The 22,601-nt window shown below is 38.0% G+C and overlaps 1 protein-coding gene and 2 non-coding genes across 4 annotated transcripts in view; 1 reads left to right on the top strand and 2 right to left on the bottom strand.

Annotated features, from left to right (window-relative positions):
- Positions 1-22,601, bottom strand: part of LOC6047858 (coronin-1A) — a 77,522-nt gene that overhangs the window by 41,850 nt on the left and 13,071 nt on the right. The window lies entirely within an intron of this gene.
- On the bottom strand, positions 634-705 carry Trnae-cuc. The gene has a single exon. It is a non-coding gene; the product is annotated as a tRNA-Glu (tRNA).
- On the top strand, positions 1,005-1,076 carry Trnae-uuc. Its single transcript has one exon. It is a non-coding gene; the product is annotated as a tRNA-Glu (tRNA).

The following is a 22,601-nucleotide window of genomic DNA, read 5'->3' as shown; positions in this document are numbered from 1 at the left end:
TCAAATTATGGTTTTGTTGATTTCAACCTCAGTTTTTACTTTTTACAAGCATTACGTTATTTTTTACATTTAACATTTATTAGATCAATAAAACAAAGTTCTACTTGGCCATTTAAGAAAAACAACACAACACGCTGAACTGAACTAAAAACTGTATAGCTTCAGTTTCCTTGAAACAAAATAAAATTAAAATGTATTAAAATGAATTACGCTTTCAGAATACTGTCGAAAATGCTTTAAACTAGCTGTAACTGAACACCAAAGTGCTGATATGCCAACAATAGGTTCTCGATGGAATTAAATGCTGTTCTCCTAGTTCAAATTTGAGATTAAACATAAATCTTTCTTAAGTAAAAAAATTGAAAAAAGTTTTTATTTATGTAATTAATGTCCGATGCGCATACGACCTTTTCAAATGCCACGCGTTAAAAACTTGGTTCGATCTTGGTTCGATTTTGACTTCACTCGCTTTGTATGTGGATGACAGTCGTGTCGTAACCGTGTAATTTGCACGTCAAAGCGCTAGTATGCCAACATTAGGTGCCCGATTGAATCACCCCATATCCCATATCTTTTTCGTATGTCTGGGGTCTGTTCCCAAAACCAGACGATCCAAACTAATCTCAAAAAAGTTTCCCATACCGGGAATCGAACCCGGGCCTTCCGGGTGAGAGCCGGATATCCTAACCACTAGACAATATGGGACTGTTGAGAAGCACGGCTTCCAATTTCAAACTGCCGCTACGGCGCGAGACATGAAGAGATACGGCTAAAAATAACCCCCGAGCAATAAATTTGCTCGCAGACATGAACTAGCAGGCAGTTCACGCGAAGCGTGCAAGGAAAACGAAGAGAATGAACTCGGCCGATGTTCAGCAGCGCAGGCTCGTAACTTGTCGGGTCGTGTTCACTGTGTTTGCTGATTTGCTGTAGAGCAGTAAAGGATGAACGTTTTCCGGCCGGCAAATTTCAACGATTCGTGTTTGGTGTACAATTTCAGTACCTCCCATATGGTCTAGTGGCTAGGATATCTGGCTTTCACCCAGAAGGCCCGGGTTCGATTCCCGGTATGGGAAATTTTTTGTGTCGCTTCTCAATGTGGAGGTCGAGGGAGATTCCCCCAAACCATTTTTGGCAATCAACCCGGGAAGATTGCAATCAATCTGTGTGAGCGCAAAGCCGTAAAGCAGACGAATTTAAAGCTCATTATCGGTGCGCGGATAAAACAGTTCGTTCAGCCGCGGCGGCTCGGAAGAAAGTGCGCGTAATTAAGAAAAGTGTAATGTGTTGTGGCAGCACACAACATTTCTGTACACATCATTAGCTAGCCGTTAAGATCTTAGATTTGAACCGCGGTGGCGCGGCGGCCTGGCGGCCATAGAGTTCGTAGTCGGTATCGCGGAGGTATTAAGGAAGAGCGCACATTACACACCGAGTTCGCACTTAATGGGTACGAATCGAGAAAGTTTTGGCGCGGATTTTCGGGGAACTTTGATGTTTTCGTTCGATTTAAGCCTGCTGGAGATGGCGGCCAATTAAGCAGATCGCTCACATCTCTTCCCGTTGGCGGGGCGGAGAGCACGTGACACATTTCGCTGAACGGGTTAACGCGCCAAACAGCTATTCACGCGACGAAGAATCTCACGCCGCGCGCAGCCGGTTCCACTTTGGAGCTGGGTTTAGTTCTGCGCGCTGCTTTTTATTAGAATAAATTGCGCACATATGTTTAGTTGGTGCATGGGAAGCAAAAAAAAAGAAGCATAATCTGAAATCGCTTTGGGAGGATCTATCGCGTGAAGTCGGCCAACAACGAACGGGTTGAGCGAACGTTGAACGAAGGGTTAGTAAAGAATTAGTTAGCAATTGATTAAAGTGCACGGAAAAGCTCTGTTTGGTTTTGAAATAAATTAATTTCTACAAGTTTTGCATTACAGAATTAGACCTTCGAAAAGGTTTCTGATTTTAACATTCGAGATCAACAATTGTAAAAAAATAACAATTTCAGTGCAGGCGAACCTCCTCTTTGCCTGACAGTGCGATGCAAAACGGATTTAATTATGTCTAATTAACGAGCAGTGACCGTACGTTCTGCAGCTTCCGCCTTCGGGGTCTTAAGTCAACAGACGCCCGCAAGGTCTTTGCCGCGATCGGTACCTCGAGATAACGATTTATGAAAGGGTCGACCTTTTCCGAGCTCCACAATGGTTGAAAAGATCTTGAGCTTGACGGAGGACTCTCGTTATCGATTCCCGCACAGGTTCTTAAGATCAACTAGCTTTGCTAGTCGTTGCTAGGTCTGTTAATTGATTTAATACTGTTACCGTCGATCGGTCAGGTCTTTAACGGCGCTGCGGAGTGATTTATGGTTCCGAACCGTCGAAAATTGCGATTAGCTAGGCGAGTGTTTCTCCTGAGGTGTAGACTCCACGGCTCAGTGTGAAAACAAACGGCATCGACCTGCCCCTAGCTTTGGGAGGTTGCTCTCGTTTAGTCGCGATTTCACCTCAACATTTCTTCTGCGTTGCAACAGCGTCGTCCGCGTGGACCATTTCTGCGGAATTACCTGAAACATAGAAAGAGAAAAGATACGGGAAATTAGCTGATTGCAATTTATTACGGAGGGGGGCAGATTAGAAGACACAGAAGAAACTAAAGTGAACCCCCCCGTTGCATTTGAATATGAAAACAAAACAAAACATCTGAACCGGGCACATATCATTACTGAGAGGAGAGAAAGAGGGAAAGTGTTAGAAAGACTGTTTAAATCAGAGTGAACAAAACGAGTCCAACGGCAAACTGCGAACAAAAGGGCGCCATACGGGTGCCACCACAAGCACCATCATTCAGAGTGCGAATCACTGATGTGGTCGCAAAAAAGTGAAATTCAGCTAACTGGACTATCCGTCGAATCCTCTGGCATAGACAGGCGGACCTGATAAGCCTTGCAATTTGCATAAAAAAAGCTAATCTACATACATGAACAAGTTTTCTGTTACAAAATGTTGAGCTTTAATGTCAACACATAAGTTGGATGTTGTGATTTATTCCGACTTTAGGAGGTCGTCGACCGCCCTATTTCTTCCCACCCAACAAATCTACCGGAAATATCAACAACACTTTCTCTACGCTATCAGTCACAGTGGCGAATCTGCAAACTAGTCCACAATCTCTGGATTGAGAGAATTCAATTTGCTGCTCATCAAGTGGTTGGTCGGCACTCTTTTCACGTAACATCCCGACGACCTGGCGGTGTCCGGCGGGGGTCGTCGCCGGTTTGTAGAGCGTGAAGTTTCGATTCATGTGTGTGGATCTCCGCAGAGTAAACAACAGTTGTTGGAGCAACCGCTTCTTTCACTCTTTCTCGCTGTTGTTTTGCTTCGACGCTGGTGGCGCCTCCTGGGGCGCACTTGTTGGCGAGATGGTCGTTGATGAGACCGCCACCGGTTGGCTTTGCGGCAGTCGAGTGAACGTCCCCTGCGGGGACCACTGTCACCAATGTGTCGATGGCGACGTCGAGGAAGTCACGACAGTCAATTTGATTAAACCATGTAATTATCAGAACTGTGAAGACTACCAAACGAGACCTTCGTCGAACAATCTCCTCTCGAATACCTCGTATAGTCTCGAGGGTCAGTATCCGACACTACCTTGAAATCGACGACGATCTGTCTGGCAGAGTTCTTTCTTCCACACTTCGCGCTTGTCGCTTGTGACCCTCGTTGATCCAAACTTGGCAACCGGACCTCGGATCAACACGGTTGAAAGCTGTAGCTATACGGATGTCCTTGGCTCTTCTCCGCTGCAGTCGCTGAACCTTCTTCATCGGATGAGAGGAAACGGGCAGCTACCGTTTTGCAGTGTAAGTTACAAGGTGTCCATATCCTGTGACCATCAAGAGCGCGGTCAAGCTTCGAAGTGAGTGGATTATTTATTAAGTCGTTAATCTTGAAGGTGTGCAAATCGACGGCACGTCGTTGAAGGTGGTCGTCGAAACTGCAGCCGTGATTATTGTATGGACGATCAACTAAATGAGTGCAATCGAACGCCTTAACGTTCAATGGTTGTACGAGGTGTCGCGGCGACCTTAGTTGTTCCCCCCCAATGAAGTCATGACAGTTTTATTGTAGTCTACGGCTCAACTTGGAGCTTGTCGATTGTCGTTCCTTCGCCGATTTTGGCAGATGATAGGCGGTCTGGAGACCTTAAATAAATTCGATGATATTCCCTGACAGCCCACTGAGTGCGTACAACTTTCGGCAGTCCATCATAATCCGCTCTTTCTACCTCTCACCTGATTGATGGATCTAATTTGCCACGATTCTACAGATTGCCGTTCCATGCTACTTCACAAACAAATAGCGTATCCCGTCATGCCAAATTTGGAGTTCTCAAATTTTAAACGTTTCCAAAGCCCAATGCTTTCGCTTTCCCCTCTTCCTTCAACCTTCTGGTTCTTTCCAGAGATGGCCCCACAACTTCGACACTGGAACTCGTCACTGCGGACGACCCTACTCGGGTTTCCTTCGCGCGGTATCGAAAACGTTTGCTCTCGAAACACCTGCCACTATTCATTGTGGAGGCCCAAACCCAATCTCTCGGCTTTGCAGTTGTTCTGGTTCCATTTTGGAGATCTTCTACGGGCACTTCAAATTTCGGAGCGCTCGGGATCTGTGCGTTTGTGATGGGGTCGAGGAGGTTGTAAAGTATTGTGTGTGAAGAACTCCCTTTGCAGGGAAAGATCTCGAGAGGCCAATTTATTAGCTATTAAAGACTGAGTACAAGACATAGGGTTTGTCTACCTGTGTTTATGGCAGGGAATTAAGCTGGATCTTTTGGGACGTAATTTGCTTGAATCTTGAACCCTACAATCAGAGAAGTCCTTTTGGGGTAAATTCCGTAAAAAGTTAGTTTTATTCCTTAAAAAAAACATTGTAAAATAAAGGTTGAACCATCACTTGAAAGTTGTTAAATTTCTTCAGATTTCCTATGACTTCCATGACGTAATAAAAGTGAGGTGAAGAATTCTTCTAACGCCCACCTCAATCTGGACACAATAGCGTAGGTATTGATTGTCGTCAGATTTGGTTGAAGAAGTATAATATATAGGGGTAATTCTCTACCAACTCACACGAAATCGGGAAAAGTTGCCCCGACCCCTCTTCGATTTGCGTGAAACTTTGTCCTAAGGGGTAACTTTTGTCCCTGATCACGAATCCGAGGTCCGTTTTGATATCTCGTGACGGAGGGCGGTACGACCCTTCCATTTTTGAACATGCGAAAAAGAGGTGTTTTTCAATAATTTGCAGCCTGAAACGGTGATGAGATAGAAATTTGGTGTCAAAGGGACTTTTATGTAAAATTAGACGCCCGATTTGATGGCGTACTCAGAATTCCGAAAAAACGTATTTTTCATCGAAAAAAACACTAAAAAAGTTTTAAAATTTCTCCCATTTTCCGTTACTCGACTGTAAAAAATTTTGGAACATGTCATTTTATGGGAAATTTAATGTACTTTTCGAATCTACATTGTCCCAGAAGGATCATTTTTTCATTTAGAACAAAATTTTTCATTTTAAAATTTCGTGTTTTTTCTAACTTTGCAGGGTTATTTTTTAGAGTGTAACAATGTTCTACAAAGTTGTAGAACAGACAATTACAAAAATTTTGATATATAGACATAAGGGGTTTGCTCATAAACATCACAAGTTATCGCGATTTTACGAAAAAAAGTTTTGAAAAAGTTACTTTTTGCGTTTCTCTTTGTTTCGTCGTCCGTGTCTGTCGCGGGTGACCAAGAACGGCCATGATCGATGACGACCAACTTTTTCAAAACTTTTTTTCGTAAAATCGTGATAATTTGTGATGTTTATAAGCAAACCCCTTATGTATATATATCAAAATTTTTGTAATTGTCTGCTCTACAACTTTGTAGAACATTGTTACACTCTAAAAAATAACCCTGCAAAGTTAGAAAAAACACGAAATTTTAAAATGAAAAATTTTGTTCTAAATGAAAAATGACCCTTCTGGGACAATGTAGATTCGAAAAGTACATTAAATTTCCCATAAAATGACATGTTCCAAAATTTTACAGTCGAGTAACGGAAAATGGGAGAATTTTAAAACTTTTTAGTGTTTTTCGATGAAAATACGTTTTTCGAATTCTGAGTACGCCATCAAATCGGGCGTCTAATTTTATAAAAGTCCCTTTGACACCAAATTTCTATCTCATCACCGTTTCAGGCTGCAAATGAAAAACACCTCTTTTTCGCATGTGCAAAATGGAAGTACCGCCCTCCGTCACGAGATATCAAAAACGGACCTCGGATTCGTGATCAAAAGTTACCCCTTAGGACAAAGTTTCACGCAAATCGAAGAGGGGTCGGGGCAACTGCTGTGTGAGTTGGCGGAGAATTACCCATAGTAATCGATAAGAATTTAAAAGCAATAAAATTTGTTTGCGGCATTTATCAGCATTAATTTGGATTATTAGGGAAAATTGATAAAATTTTAGTTTACAGATCCGCAAAAATTTTCTATTTAATTTTATATATTTTTAAAAGACTAGGTCAGGAACAGAACTAAACAATTCGTTCACCGATTTCCAAATTTATTGCTCCCAAATCTCTGCACCACCTTGAGACTGTAGTCTCAATTTTCCCCAGTTGGCGGTGGTAACGTAAAGATAATTTGTAAAATATGTTTTATATAAAACATGAAATTCAAAACTAATCTAAAATTTTACATTGACTGGTATAAAATGATGTCGCTACTTGTTTTTTAGACATTTTCAAAGAAATTTTTCAAGCAGATGAAAAAATATTTGAATCACATTGGAATTAAAAATTGTAGTTCATTTGAAACCCAAAGCAAAAAAAAAAAAAAAAATCAATTTTAAATTTCTTTTAGAAAGATTCAGATTATCACCAATAAATATTATTGAGCAAATTCTATAATTTTGGGCTTATAATATATAATGAAAAAAAATTATGACTGCTTCAATAAATTCCCGAGATCCCTGGAATTCCTGGGACTTCAAAAATATTTTCCCCTTTTCCGGGAAATTCAAAACCCGAGACAATTGGACGCCCTAAACCTAGAGCGTCCAATTTCCCGGGGTAACAAAATTCCCAGGAAACGGGAAATTTTCAACAAATTTCCCGGGAATTCCCGGCAAATTTTGAATTTAGCGAAAATTATTCTGATCCTGGTTCTGATTAATCTTTTGCAACAAAATTGTATAGAACTGCAACTGTAATGGTCAAAATGAGTGTAATGGTCAAAATGAGTGTGAGGATCAATGAATGGCTTGACTACTTGTAAAAAATCATGCAACTTTGAGAAAATATATAATCTTTCTAATTTTAATGCCGTCTTTCTTTTTTTTAAATAAATGCTTAAAATTGTCTTAGTGACCATAAAGTTAAAATGAAAATAAAATCATGCAGAAATTTTGTTTGTCATGGCAAATAACTTATCTCAGAACAAGTATTTTCAACTTCTGAGTAAATAAATAATCATTGAATTTACCTTAAAAATCTAATGTCTAGCGCTTTTTAACTAGAAAAACTATTTCATGAAATCACAACTCAAAGTTTTCAAATATTTGGAGCGTATTTTTGAAACATAGTCCATTCTTTGGTTAAATTTAGTATGTTATGAAGTTGTTTTTTAATGGTTTTTCATGGTTTTATGATATGATTTTAGTCATATGGTATTCAGCCTAAGAAATTAATTAGATTAAAATAAGTTTGATTATTTGAAAGTGGTTGAAATTATACGATATTTTTTCATATGTATCTCAAGTGTTTCAAATGATATTACAAAAAACGTTAAAAAAGGTTGTCAAAAATAATATAGTTTATGTTCATTCCATAACAGCGTAATTTTTGTTGTCCAAACAATCAAACAATAATAATAATTAATATTATTAATATTATTAATTTTTCCTAGTGGTGAATGCTTCAGAATTAAATATCATCTGAATTAAACCTTGACATGAAATTTTCAGACAAGCTGATTAGTTTAATATGAACAGTACATTGATATAAATAAAAACAAATCAGGTTCTTCAATTATTATTTTTTGTATAATTTCAAAACATTTGTTCCAAAAATGTAGGAAAATGTATATACTTCTGATTGTATTTCGGGAATTCCCGGGAAATTCACAAATTTCCCGGGAAACGGGAATTATTTTTTTCCGGGAATTCCCGGGATTTTTTTTCTCGGGACGGGAAATTGGACGCTCTACCTAAACCTGACGTTATGAGTGAGGGTCAACCTTTATTTTCTTTTTTTTTTCATATAAAGTATTGTGATATTATAGCTCACAAATACAGTACTTGTTCTGTAGCATTGCTGAGAACGTCGCCCAGTTCAAGGTTAATAGTGAACATTTGTCTTTTCTTGATTCTTTTCATGCATTTTTTATGACTTACGTTTTTTTTGGTTTCATGAATTTTATTCATGATTTCATTTCATTCATGACTTCCAGAATTTTATTCATGATTACATGTCTTTTTATTTTTTTATTGTACCCTCCAAATTTTAGTCGCATAGTTATGAATTTGTATGATTTCAATACAAAAATAGTCGCTGATAAATTTGCTGATTCAAGATTCCGTTGCAAATATTTTGAAAATAACGGATTTTTTGTAAGGAGGAAGGCAAAATGAGTTTTCCTATATTTTTGATTTTTTTCTGAATAAATCATGTCCAATATTCATAGTTCAAAAAATCGTGGCGTAAAAATCCCGACATTTGTCTCTTCATGTGTGTGTGTGTGTGTGCAACCAACCAAACGGGACCACGCGGTCGCTTCTTACAAATTGAGTTGTTTCCATGTATTTATAGATCTTCATTCTATACATACAAATAACTCGCATAGGCATTTGGAAGGTGTTAGCTCTGCCGAGCTTCGGTGACCCATTTCTACGCTGGCTAGCCGAGCGCGAGGTCCCTCACTCAAAATAATCCACACGTTGATGCTACCTGAAAAATCACGTAACCACGATTTTCCCCTCGCTAGGCCTGTTTTACGTGACACACGTAAAAATAATGTGAAAGTGTACTGGCAAAAAAAATGTTTTCACGTTGAAGTTACGTGAAAAACCATATAGTATTTTTCCACTAGGTTTTTTCATGTAGCTTTTATGTGTTTTGAAACGTAACTTCAACGTGACTCGAGTGCGCCATTCGGCCAAATATCTACGTGATTATTTTAGTGTGAAAATTGAGTGCGTCCAGTTAAGACGTGCTGTCGGATTTGTGTCCGTAAAATTTGATTGCAATTGAACGGTAAGTTGAAACAAGCTAGAATTATTTTATTAATAATTTATAATATTTTTCTTGCAGAATCCGATCCTTGTGAGCAGCATCATTTTCCGGTATAGCCAGTGAAATGTTAGCCCCGTTTTTACATTAGTGGCCGGTGCTACCGTGGTGTTTGACGCCACCGAAAATATCACGGACATGGCCAGTTCATGTACGCCGGTGGAATCAGCTAGCGTCGATTGAACATCCTCCTGCTCGGCCACATTAGCGATGTGGCCAAACGCAACGCAGCCGAACTGGAGCAGCACTCAAACGTGGTTCCCTGGACATCAGTCTGCTGCGATCGATCGATGATCGCTGGTGCACAAAGATAGGAGCGTCGACATGGCAGAAGGCTAGGCAGAAGGTCACCCGCGATCTTTTTGAATTAGTGGCAAAAAGTGAAATCACCCCGAAGAAATTTATAGTCAATAAAGGAAATGAGCTTTAACAATTACTCCTTATTTCTTCTTATTTCCATTCGAAAAAAATAACTAAATACTACAACCATAAAAATCAAATAATGTTTACTACAGAGCACGTAGAATTCATCAATCGATTCATATAGCTTCTACGTGTGAAACACGTAGAAACAATGTGAAATGGTCTGGCCAAGCATATTCCGTTTCTACTAGAGCCACCTCGTAGAAGTTACGTGAAAAGTTTAGTGGAAAAATACCACATAGCTTTTCACGTAACTTCAACGTGAATATTTTTTTGAGTGAGCTCAGCTTTTATCGACAAGCCCCGCCCTGAAGAACGTTTGCACCAATCGGGTTCAAACGTTATTTAGAACTTCCGAACCCTTGTCAAATGGACAAGGACCCAGCGCGTATATAGTTTGATAGTAACAGTATTCCTAATTCCAGGCGTCGCTCACCAAGCATCACGGCTTAGTGGTAGCATTTTTGCTTACCAATCCAAAGGACGGGGGATCGAACCCCGACTCGGGCGACTTTGATTTTTCGTTCATGTTCAGTGTTTCAAGATTAATATTTCCTATACTTTCTCGTTGGGAGCAGATGGGAATCGAACCCAGGACCATTCGCTTAGAAAGCGAACACCGTAACCAGTCAGCCACGGCCGCTCCTTATCCCGACATTTGTCTCTTCATAGTACAAAATCAATCTAAGTTGAAATCTTTTGTTTTGACAAATTCCAACAAATGATTTCAACTAAATAGCACCAGTTTATACGCAAAACGTGATGACTGTCCAAAAAACACGAGACAAAATTTACATATCTTAACGCGATCTGAGCCGCTTACATAACAACTTTTTAAAGCTTTTATCCACCGTTTTCCCCGAAATGATAGCACACATTATGTGTCTCATTTTTGCTTCGCCGATGTTCCACCCCAGTCGGTGGGTGACGCCTGTTGCGCTCAGATTGCAACTTTGCAGCAGGTGGTGGCGCTGCTGTTGCATGCAAATATGGACGACCACCTTCGTCGCCGACACACACGAAACGGTCTCATGTTGCTGCAGTTTGCGAAAAATTTATGAAATATGAAAAAAAAAACGCCGCGAAAATGGCGACGGAATTGACGCAAGGTTGATGACGGTCACATGTGAGGGTTTTCTTTTTTTTATTGTCGGTGTTAATTTAAAGTTTTGTTGACGAAGCTAGAGCGGCCCAGTATGTCATGAGTTTCATTAGTTGCACAAACTTTTGTTTAGAGCACAAACAACAGGCGTGAACTGTTTGAAAGGTAACACCACTGCCACCTCTAGAACATTCTGAGAGTTACAAATGAGCTGTCAATCGGTTTTTTACGTTAATATCTTACAAATTGTCCACCAACAAGTTATCCATCGTATCGAGAATCTCTAGAAAAAAAAATCTATTTGTTTTTTTTCGCTATTTTCAAAACGTTTACTCTATGATTCACCCCTAGAACAGGGTGCCCAAGACGCCTCATGGAACGGCACGTAACCCTCGTATCGTGTTACGTGATGGCGTTTGGCTACGGCCCAGAACGATGGGACGCCGGAACCGCACTTTGGACGGCACAAGGTTAAAAAATGTGCCGGCCATAGCTGATGGGTACATTCTCCGTTTTGTTTTGATTCTGTGTTTAGCGTTGTTTCGCGACGACGACGACGACGACGTGCACCTTGACATAGATCTTGGTGCGATTCCTGCACGTTGCAGCTCTACAGTTTGGAATATATTCTCGAGAAAGTGGTTGTAAGTGCCACATAACATGCACAGTTTTTTTTTTGGGAACTGCCATGTTTTTGGTCACGTGTTGAACAGATTGCATTTTGGAATGCAAATTCGGGTCATGGCTTTCCGAAAAAAAACAATTTCAGGAAAATCCAAGTTTTAATTATACCTGGAAAATGCCTCAGCAATACATTCATTCTAAATTCTTTACGACTCAAACGCCACCTAATTTGAATTCTGGTAATTTCCATAGATTTAGATATGGGTTCCACAGCTGTTGATGTGACGCAAAATGAGCAAAGGTAACATCTCATATTGCCCAGCGGTCATTGCTGTTCTCTGTGGATCACATTTCGTATGCACGACACGGTAATAATATTTTTTTGCATAATAAATAGCAAATGCTCCTTTGGAATAGATTATTTGCGTTTATTGATCTTTTGGATTGGCGTCAATTATTACAACAAAAATGTTGAAGTGACGCTAAACTTTTTGTTTGTAATTTTTGGTATTAGGCATTTTAAATGCCAGATTTAGTCATTTGAACTGGTACCATAAGTTTGAAATACTTTTTTGCAATTCCGTCGTGAAACTACTTACTTTTCCTGTCATTCTTGAACGACGAAATATCCTACTTTTCTGTACCAAAATAACAGAATCGAATAGCAACACTTTTCAAAATAAATGCTGAAAAGTTCTACTTTTCAGCACTCAAATGGGTGCTGAAAAGTTGAACTTTTCAGCACTTGTTTCGAAAAGTAACACTTTTCAACATTTTTTGATTTAAACGATTTATTGACAAAATACATGAAAATTTGACATAAAATTTCACTCAGTGTGTGTTTTTTGGAATTGCAAAAAATGTTGTATGGAACTCGTTGCAAAACTTGATTTTTTCAGTACTCTTCGTATTTATCCAACTCGGTGAACCTCGTTGGATAAATGTACGACTCGTGCTGAAAAAATCCTCTTTTTGCAACTTGTTGCATAAACTACTATTATATCTGTGCCTTTGAAATGTAAGGCTTGGTTGAATAGTTTAGAAGTTATTTCGATTGGAAAGTTAGTTAAAAATGATTATTAGTTAGGTGACACTAAGAAAAAATATTTTTTCACAGCATCGAACTTGAAATTGGTATATCTCAGCAACACGCAATAAAGACATAAAAAAGCAATATCAGCTTGTAGAAAATATTTTTGGCGTAATTGCTTTTTCTTCACAAAATATTTTTGAATCTATTTTTTTCGGAAATTTCAACCAAACAAATTCTATAAAAAATAAAAACTGTACACTTTATTAAGAAGTTAAGTTATTTTCGATTGCAAATTTAATTTTGCATCTAACATTGAATTTTTAATATTTTTTTTTTCGATATTTGAAAAACAAATTCTTGGGAGTTTTACTTTGAGTGATAAAAATGTGAAATAAAAAAAAATATTTCTCCGTGTACCTATTTTACCCATAGTCCTAATCATAACCTACAACTTTGCAAAATCCTTCTCAAGATACTTATGCGGTAAAACCAAAAAGGAAAAATGTCTTATTTTGACATCAGAAATACATAGACGCAATTTCATCCAAATAAAAAAAAACAAAGGAAGCTCTATTTTCAAAACATACGTTTTGCCAAATGTCGTTTCGCTGAATGGACATTTCGCCGACGGTCATGCTGAATGGGTCGTTTCGCCTAAATTTTCGACGAATTACATTTAAAAAAAGCAAGAAAAGGTAAAAAGGTAACATGAGCATATAAAAACACCAAAATTACCAAAAGCTAAAACAAAGAACGATTCATGTTTGAAAGAATGCGAAAACTCACAGAAGTATATGTATCCTTTTCTTTTTATTTTTTCCTTTTTCGTTTTCTTTATTTTTTATTCGGCGAAATGTCCATTCAGCGAAATGTACATTCGGCGAAACGACCTTCGGCAAAATGTCCATTCGGCGAAATGTCCCGCATCCGAAATAAAAAAATGCATAAAAAGATCAAATTTCGATTTGTTTTAATGACTACCATCACCAACTACGACACACACAAATTCAATAAATTCAGGAAAAAAACATTCAGTGGGAATTTTTAATCGAAAAAGTCGGTGCAGTTTTGAGTCCCAACAAACCATTGATTTGAACTTGTACTGGCAGATTTGGAAAGTATTTTCAACAAGTAAACAGTATTCCACAAAGTAATTGATATTAAGGTACACAGAAAAAAAAAATCATGGAAATATTACATCTGGGAAGGGGTACATCTTTTATGTCAGAAAAAAGGTGTAATTTTGCCTCTGGAAATGTGTAATTTTACCACTTTTCTGGTGAAATGTCACTTTTTCAGTCTAAATTGAGGTAAAATTACATCATAAAAGAGGTAATATTCAACCTTCAAAAATTAAAGCTTCAAAATTTACATTATTTTTTTTCTGCGTACTGTACTTACATTGTGAAGATAAATATGACTTAATGATTTCTACAAGTGTTTCTAGTTGATTAGCTCGATAGAATTGTTTGTATGTTTAAAACAACAGAGTTGATCGGGTTCATTATTTCCACAGCCGGCTGTCTAATATTGAATCTTAAACAATGATTCGTGTCGGGATAAAATATTCAAACATAACAAAAACTAAATAAAAAAAAATCTCAACAGCAGCATCCGATTGTTTGCCTTGAGAATAAATTTTTCAATCCTATTAAAATACTATTTTTTATTAAATTTAAACGGGAACAGTCTCGACAGCAGCTTCCGATAGTCTGCCTTGAGAATAAAATTAACCAACCTTTAACCTCACTTATGCCAACGGTCGTATCGCTTGCTTAGGGCGACTCCCAGACCTTTACCTTGTACAACTACCAACTCCACGCGATGCTTACGCAGCCTTGTTGTTTAAACTCGATCAAATTTGGTCAAGCGGTCATTTTGATCGAGTTCCACAATATGGTTGGGAAAAAGCGCCTGCGGTTTCGCTACCTTTTTCTAAGTAGGTTTAGCATCAACACTTCCCGTGCTCCTAATCCTTATTCCTGTCCCGGTGTATGGTGGAGATGGGAGCGGCCGGCAATGGATGGCTTTCATGGTGCTGCCTGTCCTGTTCGGGTAGAATTGGTGTTAATTCCCTTTAATCAATTTCTATGCAACCTGAGCTGGACAATCATCACACATACATGACGAAATCCAGTCTGCAACCCGCTAAGATCACCATCTCCATGCGAATGCGAATAAATATGACTTAATGATACTAAATTTATGCCAAATGTTTCAATTTTGATGTAATTCTTTAAAATTTGTGTCAACAAATCAATAATTTTGGCAAAAAATAAAATTCCCTGGTCCCGGGAATTCGCGTAAAATTGCTAAGTCCAACTCTCGGTTCCCGGGAAATTTAAAATCTCGAGATCGTCACCCTCTACCACAGTCAACTGTTAATAATTTAAAAAATTCAAATCTGAGCTGGAAGATCAGAGAAATTCGATGAGTCGTGATCTGCTGGATATGAGGGTGAATACCTCCGCCAAAACCACAATCCCTGTTGTTCCGTTATGGATTGACCTGGTGCAAGCTCCTCGGAAACCGCTTATCACAGCCTTCGCCGTCAAACAAAAGATGGCGTGCCAGCAGCAATTGCGCGCGCCAAACAGACCGACTGCCGCCGCCACTAAACCGCGGTGGACCACACACTTTCCGTTGACCAAGTCGCCACTCTGTTACGTAATTATATATAGGCTAATGCCGCCACCACCACCACATCACTTTCGGAGACTCCGGGGCGTCACCGTCAAAGCCAGATTGTGTGATGGCCACCTGCACGCCATCAAAACATGAACATGAACATGAAGTGTGGACACATCAACAAAACAGCAGGGCTCGATTAGACGGTCTATCGATTTTTACTGTGGAATGACACCGTGAAGAGCGGGTATGGTGGACAACACGTGTACTCAACTGCTTCTTTTTGTACTCAGCTTGGAAGAAAACTGTTTACGTATTAAAAATTCATAATATGACTCTTTTTGTTGACTTCCACTCCAGTGAACCTGCTGCTGTCCCAGGTCATGGGAGTTCACGTTCGATGGAGCACAGACATGTGCGCTTGGCACTTCTTGAATGTTGTACTAGAACTATTTTTGTAATTGCCATGAACCCAGCTTGCTCATTAGTGTCCACAGGAACCAGGAACGACATTGATTTGGCATGACTGCATATCTACGACTATGTTCAACCTTAAATGACGAGGTCTGTGTAATCATGCTCAAAACAACTAAATCATTGGTCTATGAATCCTCCTTTTACATTGAGTTCAAGTACCGCTCCATCTCCCGGGTAATTTCAGGCAAATTTCACGGAAAGAGTGCAAATAATTGTATCCCCCTTGCGGCGATGATGGGAAATGAGCGCCTCCCTGGGTCTTCAACAATTGTGTATACCAAGAAATGCCCCAGGGATAACTGTGTGTTGTACTCAACTTAAGACCCGATGGGTGGTGAGCGCCCAGCTCGACTTCCTCGTATAAACCATCTCCACAGGCAGAGACATTGCGAGATGGCGGAGATGTGTAACGAAACGCGTGGCACGACTAGCCGCCACCCCTTGGCTTATCAACTGTCGCAGCAGCAGCTAGACAATTCGCACAACAACGGACGCCAAAGGATACCGACTATGCCCGTGCAGAGCTCGACAAGTGTGTTTTATGTCTTCTTCAACGGACTGATGCAAAATGCACTCCCCAAGATATCGCGTGCTCTGTGATTAGCTAGCGGACCGCCGCGCCGCAGGGTTCGTGTCACCACCACAGCTGGTCTTTGGCGCCGCAGGGGGTCATTACACCATAGACTTGTGGACAGTGATAGTCTTCGTGGAAGCTGAGCTTAAGGATATATGAAGTTATGTTTGCAAATTGAATAACTTGTGGTGGCAAATCCATCGTGATATTGGTAAACAATAGAGAGACAATAATTCAGACCAACTGGTCATCGTTTGAAAGGTCGTAACTCGTTCGCCGATGCGTAGTGCGTGTTCATCGGAATGAAGAGGGTTGAACCGAGGACCACGCCACATTAAATTGTGACGCGGCCAGCAATCTGTGCCGTCATCGGCCTTTCAGGCATCAGCTACCGTGTGGCGCTGAAGCTACAAGCGCGTTCGTCATAAATTCGGACGGATTGCCCGAGGAACTCGGGAGATGCTGCCGACGCCAGCGATGATGGACGTAGTAGATGTTTAATCATACAGCCTGTCTACTGAAGAAAGGTAGGGGATTGCGTGCAATCGTTATCAACGGCGCAGCGGCTTGTGGAGATTGAGCGTGGCCGCCATCAATTATGGTGATTATCATATCGAAACGGAAGCAGCGCGCGCGCACGCGTTTTTTATTATTATTTTGACGCGAAGGAAAGGGAGTTTGAAGTGGGTAGGAATGTTTGTTTCTAAACTTTAATTTTGGCGGTTATGTCACTGTTTAATTGCAGTTGAAGTACCGTAAACCGGGGTGACATTGATAGGATTATAATTTATTTTTAGAATATTTTCCAACTGGTAAGGGTTTTCTCAAGACTATTATTTTTAAAACATGTACTAGGGTAGGCCACACAAGGTCCATGCACTATTTTTTTTTAAAGTTTTTTCAATAGTGTTCAAAAAAATAGTTGCGTTGAAAATTCTTATTTTTAATACCGGGGTGATTTTGATAGTCATAGTTTTTGTTGTTAAAATCAGGTTAAAGGTGTTAAGGGAGCGTTCTTTTATTACGTAACGCAAAGTCAGAATTTTGCCTGAAATTTGTCAAAAGTAGTTTCGTTTGTAAAATTATCAATTCATATAGCATTTTAAACTGAATTCGAAGCACGAATCAAAAAAATTCACATTTTGTATTACTTTTGTTCTACTACAAATGCCTTCAAATTTGGAAATTTTATATAATTATGTTTCAAAAACACACAATTTTTATTATTTACTTAGGGGAACTATACCCTTTCTCAGCCTATTTCTATTATCGGCCTATCAGCACTTTGATCATGAATTACAGCTTATATAAAGTGTTTTTGACTGTTCCTAAGTAATAAATAGTTCAAATAAAAGTGAGCAAGCAACTCTCCATTGTTGAAACATCTGAAAATGTTGATTTTATAGCAGAAACGGCAAAAGTGATGAGAATTGGTCGAACGGCTTAGTGTGATTAAAATGGGTATATTTCCCCTACTTCGTTTACCTTCTCCTATTGGAAAATTGTCCAAAGAATTCGAAAATGCATTTCGTTTTCCGATTTGAAATCATGTTCATTGAGAAAATTATGACACTCTGAGAATATGAAAATAATGCTATTTATCAACATTTTTTAAATTATGGTTAACTAACATTTAAACTTTTCAAAATTTAATGAAAACTTCTTGTAGAAGTTCCTTGAACCTTTCTCTACTAAGGTCAGTATGATTCCATGCAATTCCGTACGTATTTTATTTGTACTCTTCATTTTGCGAAAAAAAAAATCTCAAACCTATCAAAGTCACCCCGTTTTACGGTATCAATTTATTTTAAATGTGGTGGTATCAATACCAGAATCTAAGGGAATCATTATGGTTTGCTCCAAATGGTCACAATTTTCTAATTCTCTAAGTTTGTTTTTTGTTAAAGGACATTACAATACACTTTACTAAATTGCAAATATCAACATTTCGAAAGGGGGTTATTTTTATAATTTTGGAGCAAACCATAACCTCAACGTAGATTCGGAATTTAAAAAATACCATTTCAGTTATTTCAACTGGAACCATTATCTGAAAATTTCTCTAAACATGTTTTTTTTACTTTTAAACCATTGATAATAAAAAAAACAAGATAGTGATTTTTTGAGAGACGAAAAAGTTAAAGGGTACACATAATACCATTATTTAGCAAAGGTAATGCAATGGCGGAATATTTTCGCTGGTCCAAAATGTAATAATGCTTGATTCATGACAAATTTACCTAAAATTAAATAAAAACTGTTACTCAAAAAGCACTTTAAGATTTGCTGATTTTTTTTTTTTTCAAATTAAATTCATTTCTTTCGAATTTAAGTTCATGTATACAGCAATTCCTCACGAAAACAGCATGATTTGAAAAAAGGATCCACTCGGGCCAAAATTTATGTGGGGATTCAATAATTAGGCCGTATTAGGGTGGTCCAAAAAATGCCTATGTCGATTTCGAAAAAAAACACATTTTATTATTTTTTTTCAACCATGAAAATTATCAAAAATTACAAAAAAAATACCTGACATTTGAAAAGGTCGTATGAAAACTTAAAATGCTGTTAAGAAGGTCCAGGGAACAAAGCCTATGTCTGAAACTGTTTTTATCTGATTTCTCGGTAAAATTGGATTAACAGGATTCCGAGGTACGAAATTTGAAAATTAAAAATTGGGGTTATCGACGTATCAGCGCACGTAAAATGACGAAAACGAAAAAAACTGCTTTTCACTAAAACTGCGATAACTTTAAAATTTAAGCGATACATTTTCAGGCACTGAAATTTTTGGTGACGCAACTTTTAAGACTGTGGCCAAAGTGAGTGGGATGGGGGGACAAACACATAGAAAAATATAAAATTGAAACTTTATGCAATAGTTTCAACATTTGAATGAAAACAAAAATGTAAATTAGGTACTTCTGTAGAATTGACAATCATTAGTTTTCCTAAAATTTAAGTTTTGACGAAAATATACAGTATGTAAAAAAAGTATTTACACCCCTTGGGCACTATGCACATTTTGTGATGAAACATGTAAAAAATTTAAACTTTGACAGGAACCTAGTACTACGTTTTGTTCAGAAACTCATGCCAAACATTTTGCTACAAAAAGCTCATGAAAAGATGATTTCTATAAAAAGTTATATAACAAATACTATTACGAAAATAAAAAAGGTGCAAAAAAAGTATGTACACCTTTCGAAAAATTAACATAAATAATGTTATTTGTTGACAAATCACCATAAATCCAGTCTCCCAACTCCAAATAGGCATCCTTGACTGATTAAAAAAAAGAATTTGGATTGAATATAAAGTTTACTAACTACTTAGTATAAAAGTTTATATAACTCTTGAAATTCTATTTAAAACTTATCTAAACTTAATTTTGCAAACTTTTAATTCAACTAAATGTCAATATATTACCATAGAATTGCTAAATAAACATTTTGGAGTGGGTATAACACCGTTTTGGGGGTATTTGTATCGATAGAATAGATTTTTCGTTGGAATTTCGTACCAACCCGGAATTACGTCGTCGGAAAATCCGCCGGCATCCGAACCGGTCCTCAATTCACAAGTCAACCTATATGGCATCAGAAAGGGCATAAAATTTCCGATCTTTTGATACCCATACATCCAGGTTTTCTATAAAACCCACGTTTTTAAATACCTAAGCAAAAACGTTGTTATGGTTTCGTTTGAGCAACCTGCCAAAAATGTATGGAATTTCGTAATTTTTGTTCTCGTGGATCAAACTTACTTTTTGCCCAGGTATTTAAAAACGTAGGTTTTAAAGAAAACCTGGATGTATGGATATCAAAAGATCGAAAATTTTATGCCCTTTCCGATTCCACATAGGTTGACTTGTGAATCGTGGACCGGTTCGGATGCCGGCGGATTTTCCTACGACGTAATTCCGGGTTGGTACGAAATTCCAACGAAAAATCTATTCTATCGATATAAATACCCCCAAAACGGTGTTGTACCCACTCCAAAATGTTTATTTAGTAATTCTATGGTAATATATTGACATTTAGTTGAATTAAAAGGATTAGTGCGCTGACCACGGGGACGCGCTGTCTTGTTTTTGCATGCTCATTTTCATTTCTATTGTGTCGCTGTTTGTGTGCTTGGGTGCTTGGTTATCATATATAGGTGAAGGGATTTTATTAAATGATCATTATATTGCATTATTATATTTATTTGATTATATAACCACACTATATTTTACACTTAACACATCATACAAAACACATATGAAACTGTAAACAGGAGCGTTTGGTACGGTATGTCCACGCATCCTTCCTCCCCTGTAGATTCTGTGAAATGTGATCCGTTCTCAGAATCCTCTCTGCGGTAAACACAACGTAGTAGGGCTGGCCGCTTTAATTTTTGCAATACATTTTCGGGTGTTCTCGGATGTACTGCAATCATTAATAATGACAAGAAAAGTGCTTGGGGCGTAATCTAATCACAAGACTTTCCAGCATGCTTTCATCGGACTGGCTGCGTTTGTGTTAGATTAGATTAGATTAGATTAGGTAATATATTGACATTTAGTTGAATTAAAAGTTTGCAAAATTAAGTTTAGATAAGTTTTATATAGAATTTCCAGAGTTATATAAACTTTTATACTAAGTAGTTAGTAAACTTTATATTCAATCCAAATTCTTTTTTTTAATCAGTCAAGGATGCCTATTTGGAGTTGGAGACTGGATTTATGGTGATTTGTCAACAAATAACATTATTTATGTTAATTTTTTGAAAGGTGTACAAACTTTTTTTGCACCTTTTTTATTATCGTAATAGTATTTGTTATATAACTTTTTATAGAAATCATCTTTTCATGAGCTTTTTGTAGCAAAATGTCTGGCATGAGTTTCTGAACAAAACGTAGTACTAGGTTTCTGTCAACATTAAATTGTTTAGATGTTTCATCACAATATGTACATAGTGCCCAAGGGGTGTAAATACTTTTTTTACATACTGTATATTTCTTTTGCAAAAGAAAAACATTTTGCATTACTGTCTGTAGGTATTTCAATAAAATTCAAAATATTTTAAAACAGGCGTATGCTGAATATAAATCAAGGCAGAAAAATGCAATCTTTTTAGGGTCAATTATCGAATTACACCATTTTAAAGATGTTAGTACCGATTTTTCATGATTTCCTCATAAATGCAACCTTAAAATCCACGACTAAGTTAACAAAATCCACTTTTTGTATGTTAAAAAAGTGGACGCTATTGTCATATTTCGACATTTTTCATTAATTTACGAAAGTTGCCTGAATATTAATAATTTGGGATTTTAATACATTTGGGCCATTCTTCGCCAACTCTTTGACCCCTCTTCGATTGGAGATTAATTTGGTGTAATGTTGATCTTTGATCACGAATATGAGGTCCATTTTTCGATATTTTGGGGCGATGGAGCGGGGGATTTTTACTGAGACACGCTTTTCAGTGATTTGTAGCTCAAAACCATGAAGAGATAGAAATTTGGTGTCAAAGAAACTTGTGTGTAAAAATGGACGCCCGATTTGATAACGTACTCAAAATAAAAAAAAAATAGTTTTGAACCGTCAAAAGTTGAGAGACATGTCATTTTATGGGAAATTTAATGTATTTATATACTTTTCGAATTATGACAATGATGGAAACACCTCACAACTTTGATATTCGGACAATTTGGCGTTTGATTATGTTATCTTTATATGTTTTGTTACCTGAGAAATTGATTCAAGCATCGCTTCAAACAACATTTGATCATTTATCATTCTCGAACCATTGCCCATCTGCCTGCATCGTGCGCCCTATAATTCAGCCAAAAAAAGGGCGCCCAACAATTATTGCACAATACCTCAAGACCAAAATTAGGCGCCCAAAGTGATCGCCATTGTACGAGTGGGTAATTACCCAGCCGCCCCAGACATTGCCGATTACAAAACGACGCAGCAGTGAACATCCCTAATGAGGCAGATGCGAGATGAAATGATATCTCTGGTGAATACTGATACAATTTTTTTTTTGCTTCATCCGATCCGTTATACTTTCGTATAGAAAGAAAAAAAGCTGCTGCAAACGCGAACGTAAACAAATAAACATATTGTATATGACGGGGCCTGTTGATGTTATTGTTGATGCACTTTACTTCGTGCAGATCTCTCGGCGAGTATAAGCCTAGAAGAAGAGTTATGATGGGTGCTTTGTTGGTCTTTTGCAGCGCGGATTGCAATTGCTTCTCGAGAGATGATGTGGCCGCTGCTGGCAGGCAGACAATTTATGGAAATAACTGGAGGAAAAGTGTTTGTTCGCGCAAGTGTGCAACACAGCACACATTATATTACAGTTGGCAATAACAGTTTTGTCTGATATGCACACAATTCGAAGTTATGT

This window comes from Culex quinquefasciatus, chromosome 3 (assembly GCF_015732765.1).
Source record: "Culex quinquefasciatus strain JHB chromosome 3, VPISU_Cqui_1.0_pri_paternal, whole genome shotgun sequence".
NCBI lineage: Eukaryota > Metazoa > Arthropoda > Insecta > Diptera > Culicidae > Culex > Culex quinquefasciatus.
The sequence above is the reverse complement of the archived record's forward strand: the minus strand, read 5'-3'. Positions and strand labels throughout refer to the sequence as shown.